A 6,000-nucleotide genomic window follows, 5' to 3' on the forward strand; every position below is an offset into this window, starting at 1 on the left:
AATTTGCACCTCCGAAAAATAAATTATACTTCACAGTTCTCTCTGTTTCGCTGTTTTAAAATTGAAATACTAAATACAAAAAAAAAACCCCTCCAAGTGATCACTTAGAGTGACAGGATTGAAATTCAAATCCGTCTTTACAATCACCGTGCTATTATTGTTTATTTAGAACCTGTGTTTAAATGCAAGAACAGGTAGAACCAGGGAGATTGCAGCCATGATCTTCACCCGAAGCAACAGCAAGCGATTCTGAACTGGGAAAACTTACTTGCCAAAGGAACATGTGTAACTGACTCTGCACGTGTGGGGGCCAGTTACATGACTGGGATTTCTCCAAATTAAATTCCATATAGACTACAATGTATATTAAAGGATAAGTTATAAAAATGCGATCATTTGACACATATATTATTAATACTCAACAATAAACTGCTTAAACAATAAATTACTTAAAACAGACGGGCTTAAGATTTTTTGTGGGGGAGGAGTATTTTGTCAATGACATTATTTAAAATCGCTGGTGAAGGTGATAATAAAAGTAAACTGATTTGGGTCAGATTTCTTATTGCTTTTAAATTTTCTGCAGACAATGTGCCACCTTATTGCCTGTACCCTGGGCTTGAGGGTTCCCCTTGTTCTTCTGCCCTTGATGTGCCACTGGATTTCCCCAAACTCCTCTTCCTCCCAACCACCTGGGGCTTAAAATTCTCTAATTCCTCACTAGGTTGGTGGGAGGCTTTTAGAACGCAAATATTCTGGAGTAGTGTCACTTGGCCCTACTGATAATTTTCACTTTAATCTGAGTTTATCAGAGAGTCTCCTGGGAGTTTAGTCATTCATTCTTCCATTTCTTTATTTGACATGTTGAATCATCCCGCATTATGGGCCAAGGAACACCTCGGGGTTGTGTCCTAAGGGAACGCACAGTCTTGTGGGAGAGGCAGACACGTGAGGCAGCAATCGACAGGGTGGGGGGAATGTGATCAGGGCTGGGTGTCTGGTTGGCGATTCACAGAGAAGACACAGCTCTGCCTGGGCCTGATGAGGGTGCTGCTAATAGAAGAGAAATGCCCTGGGGTGGGGCTGGGGGGGAAGCCAAGGCCGCTGATCGGCGTCCTTAGAGCCTCTGTTTGCAGCCAAAGTCACAGGGACTGCTGGCTGTCATCACTGCAGAGGTGGGCTCTGCTAGTGCTGAATACTCTGAAAAGACTCATTTCCGCTGCTGTGGGAGACGATGAAGAGGCAAGTGTCTCCCTAGTGTGAGGACCAGCGACAGAGAGACTGTATGATTCTCCAGAAGAAAGCAAGATCACCTCTTCCTTCACAAACACTCCCGACCTGGCTAATATTGTGACTCTTCTCAGACCCCTGTTTCCTGAGTGGGGCTTTGATATGAAACGAGACACGAACCTCCTTCACGTGAATTTCCCATTAATTAACACCCTACTTCCTCCGCTGGCGAGGAAACGCTGGCGAGAGTTCCCATGAACCGCAGTAACTGAACTCCTGCCAAACTGTCTATCTCGTGCCTGCTTTGCATAATGTGCCTTGTCTGAGGTTGGACTTGGGTGGAGTAACTGGTTCTGTGACACCCTCCCCCGAGGAGCTCATTTTTTAAGCTGTGGTGTGTGAATGGTTGCTGTCAGGGAGCCAGAACAAACTCCAATATGGTAAGGCTGGGAGCTGGAGTGAAGCGAGTTTGCCTTGTTTTGTGAATCCTGGAGCTGTTTTCTTTGGCGAGGGGGTGGGGTGGGGGGAATGTTGACGGGGGAAGATGTGGAGGAAAAGGATGTCAATCAGAAATGTCTTAAGAAGTCCTGTGCCCTGTCATTTTAGGTCAGTGCTGGGCTAGACTCTGTCACCAGGAGTTTGGCCGAGGTTGGACCAGGCTAATTAGCATCTGAAAGCAGGGGCAGGAAACTCATCAGAAGCCAGGCTCCCCACTGCTTCGAGAGTCTAGAAAAGCAGAGGAGGGATAACTATCAGACCTGCTTCCACCTCCTCCTCATCCTAAAGCCAAAGGGAGCCACCTATTTGATAAAGGCCACAGGGGCCGGTAGACAGGGATAGTGCCACTTACTAGCTAGGTGGCGTGGAGAGGGTGACTTTCCTGGGCCTCAGTTTCCTCTTCTGAAATACAGATTGGGCTTTTTGGTCTTTAAGGTCCCACTTCCTGTTCTGAGAAGCTGGCCTTAAAGTTCAGTCCTGCCCTGGAGTGGAGGGCAGAAGGGGCTTGTGGGCAAAAGAACGGGCCAGCTGAAGTCCAGAGATGTCTTCATCTCTCCACGTTCTGACGAGCTGATGAGCACTGAGGGGACTTGGCTGGCATTGATTCATGAAGGGCTTATTCTCACATTAAGGTGACCACATATTAGGGCTTTAAAAAGAACAATGCATGGTCCTTGCCGTCAAGGAGGTTATAATGGTGAAAACAAGACATATGACAAATGGAAAACCATTCAGGATGACAAAGCAGCTTCCGAGCCCTCATAAGGAAGCATCATACGAAGGAGTGCCAGCTAAGTGTTCAAAAGAACAGGTTCTTAGAGGTCACAGAGGGACTGATTACGGTGTGCTGATTCATTGCTCGGGAAGCAGCCACCAGGTACCATTCCAGAGCTCTTTTTGGGAAAACAGAAGTGGCAGTAGCTGGAAGCTGGAACGAATGAGGCCAAGGTCATGGGAGCCACGTCTTATAATAAGGATTAAAAAAAATGTTCACCAGTCACGCACTGTGGCCTCTTTGTTGGGCAGCAGAGAGAGGCTCTGTGCCCAAGGCACGGGTGAATTCCAAGGGGCACACGGGGCAGACCCTCCAAGACTGTCTGTTGTGATGAATGGCGTGAAATGGCGTGTGGTGCGAGACCAGTGCCCTCCCTCCCAGCCCTACACACCTGTTCACAGGACCAGCCCTCCTCTCCCCACCCCCGACAGCACTGCCAGCATTGGCTCATTAAGGAGACCCTTGGCTCACTCAATCCAGCCCAGGTCAAAGGACTCTGTTGTAGAAGCACAGCTGGATTACAGAACCTGAGGTTGCTCCCCCATCTCTGTGGGGACACTGAGGTAATCTCTTATTTCTGCTTCCCCCTGAGTATCTGCTTCTTTGTGGTCTTTTTCCATAACCAGACATTTTATACCTGTTTATCAGGGTGCATGTAGGAAGTGGCTGTCCCAGCACCAGGTCTCTTGGGTCTCTCAGCTACAATGTCTGGGACCATCCTCTCTGGATTACAATTTTAATTCTCAACACAAAGAATCTCTTAGCTCATCTTGGGTCCCACATCTAGCTCAGATCCCATCAGCTGTGGCTAGAGGACACCCTATCCCTTCACTCACCATGCCTGTGAGGAATGGCCAGTTTCCAGAGAAGGGACTGCGGACAGAGCCTTTTCTCCAAGAAGCTTCTACTACATTCCTGCTGCTATGAGAGCAGGTCTCATCTTCTTAATTACTCACAGACAGAGTAGTCTCCCCTCCTGCTAAACTGTGACGGATGAACTCCTGCGGCCAAGAACGGGGTCCTAGAGTCGTATCTGCATCCCCCGGACCAGGCATGGAAGATGAAACATGGAACATTTTAGATATTCTATAAATTTTTGTAGATGGAGGCAGTGAAAGAACGGTCACTCAAGGTAATCTGGCCAATGAAGAGGGCAAGGAAGTCAGCACAGAGAGTGATGTGTGGGACTGGGCTGTATTCCTAATGCTCTGTCCCCCACCCAGCCCCACAGAAGACCAAAATCCGCTGGCATTAGAGCAGAGTGCCATTTGCTGTGTGATATTCCTTTTCTTCACACACATTTCCTATTAATTAACACAATTCTTCCTCGGCACATAAGTTGGCAGGGACCTGAAGAACCAGAGCACTTTGACTACATGCCAAACCGTCCATCTTGTGCCTCCCTGGCTTAATGTTCTGCATGTGAGCGCTGGCCATCCAGCCGTGCTGCTGAGGAAATGACACTGGGCTTCTGCTTCGACAGGAATCCCTCCACCTTTGTTGTTCTTTCCACAACGTGGAGTTCACCCTCGGCCCTTCCCAAAGTTCAGGACCGGTTTGCCCTCTTGAAGGAGCTTGTCGGGTGGGGGAGGAGTTATCTTCTGAAGCAGGGTCCTGTCACATTCAACCCCAGCGTTGGCAGGGGGTGGGTGGTGTGGGTGGTGGGAGAGAGTGTTAACCACTAACCATTTAACAGAACCCCGCCCCCCCAAGTTTATTGGAGTCTCCATTTACAGAAGCCGTCTTGTCCTTACAATGGAGTAGACATTGACGCTTGACCTCAGGCTAGCCTGAGTACCTTGATTTCTCTCTCTCATCCTTTCTGGAGAGTTCTCCCCAGTTTCACAGAGCTCTTTTTGCTCTGAGTGAGAAGTCATTGTCTTCAGCCTAATGCTATAGTTCACATGATTAAAGTTTGGATTATACTTAGGGGGACGGGGTGACTGAGTAGATTGCAAACCCAAAGTTCCTCTTTTTGAAAAATCAAATAAGTCCAAACTTAAATACATTGTTCTTATTTCCATTCATTTTGAAATAAAGCACGTTGAGAAGTGTTTACACAGGACGCTCAGCTCATCCTCCTGGAGAATGTCCTGGTTTGGGGCTTTTAAGGGAGATGAGGTCACGGTCAGGTGCTGAGATTCACACACGGAATTTAGGGGAGGCATCCTGTGATTCCCAAGGGTATTCGGCTGCAAATGCAAATGCATTTTTAAAATCTCCTTTTAAAAAACATAACTTTCTATATTTATAAGCAATCTCTCAGAATTATTAAATAAAATATAATGCTTTTTTGGGATATGTTGTGGATGTTTTAAAATGGTCAGAGTTCTCATAATTGTTGGCTGTAAAAATCTGCACGAACATGTGTTTTTTATTAAGACATAACCTTACACATCATCCATTCGTTACACATTACTGACTCCGCACCCTCTATTAGCAGTTGGAAAAAGAAATGGAAAGTTGAATTGAAAATGAATTTATGTGTTCATTTAGCTTGGTTAATTAGCTGCTGAAATAATGTCCCCAATTCTTAATGGGTGCTCCACTTGATGGTTAAGGCAGATGCCCGAGACGAGGTGACAGCTCAAAAAGGCACCTGGCTTATGATAACGTTTGTCAAAAAAATGACAGGAAAAAGCAGGTTGGAATGTTCTATCTGCCAACAAACTAGATGCTGCCAAGCCTGGAGGCAGTTGACTGACAGCCTGTTTAAACCGAGGCTGCTTACATAATAATAGGACCGTTTTGTATTCTTGATAATGCTAATATATGCAAATTTACCAGTAATATATTCCTTAGACTGCCGTGGACAAGAGGGCTGACTATGAATACAGGGAACCTGGAGAACCCTGGAATGGAATCTGAAGCTCTCTGAGGGACTGTAGATGATGTTTATACATGAATTTTTTTTTATTGTAAATTATCCACGTCGTGCTTTCAGTTCTATTAATTGGCATTACCACTATCAACTTTCTGAGGCCACCTCTAGTTTGCAATGCTTTTTTTTTTTTTGAAACTGAAGATCTCATTTAAATGGAGTCGTGTACGTTTCTCGTCTTTAAAAGCCCGTCCAAAGTTGATTCAGAGTGTCTCCATTTTCTTTTCCTCAGATATTCCAAAGTTCCTAGAGCTCATTTTACTAAGTCAAAACCATTCACCTTCCCAAGATTGCTGGGAAGTATGTTGAAGGTAGATATTGTCATTCCCATTTTGTAGAGGGGACCTTGAGGTACAGAGAAGTTGCGACCTCCACTCAGTAGGTATTGTAGTAACAGGTAGAAGCTGCTTCTCTGATTTCTAGTTAAGCATTTTTTATATCCCCCTCCCTAGGTCACTACTTGGTGATGCCAAGATAAGTGCCTAATTAGACCATACAAATGTGGGGCATGTAGATGGAGTCATCGCTTGGAGTAGGAGAAGGGATGGAGACATCTATTTCAGATGTGGTCAGGGCAAGGCCGAGCTTGGCTCAGGAGCCACTTCTCGCAGAGCTG

This window comes from Diceros bicornis, chromosome 36 (assembly GCF_020826845.1).
Source record: "Diceros bicornis minor isolate mBicDic1 chromosome 36, mDicBic1.mat.cur, whole genome shotgun sequence".
Taxonomy (NCBI): Eukaryota; Metazoa; Chordata; class Mammalia; order Perissodactyla; family Rhinocerotidae; genus Diceros; species Diceros bicornis.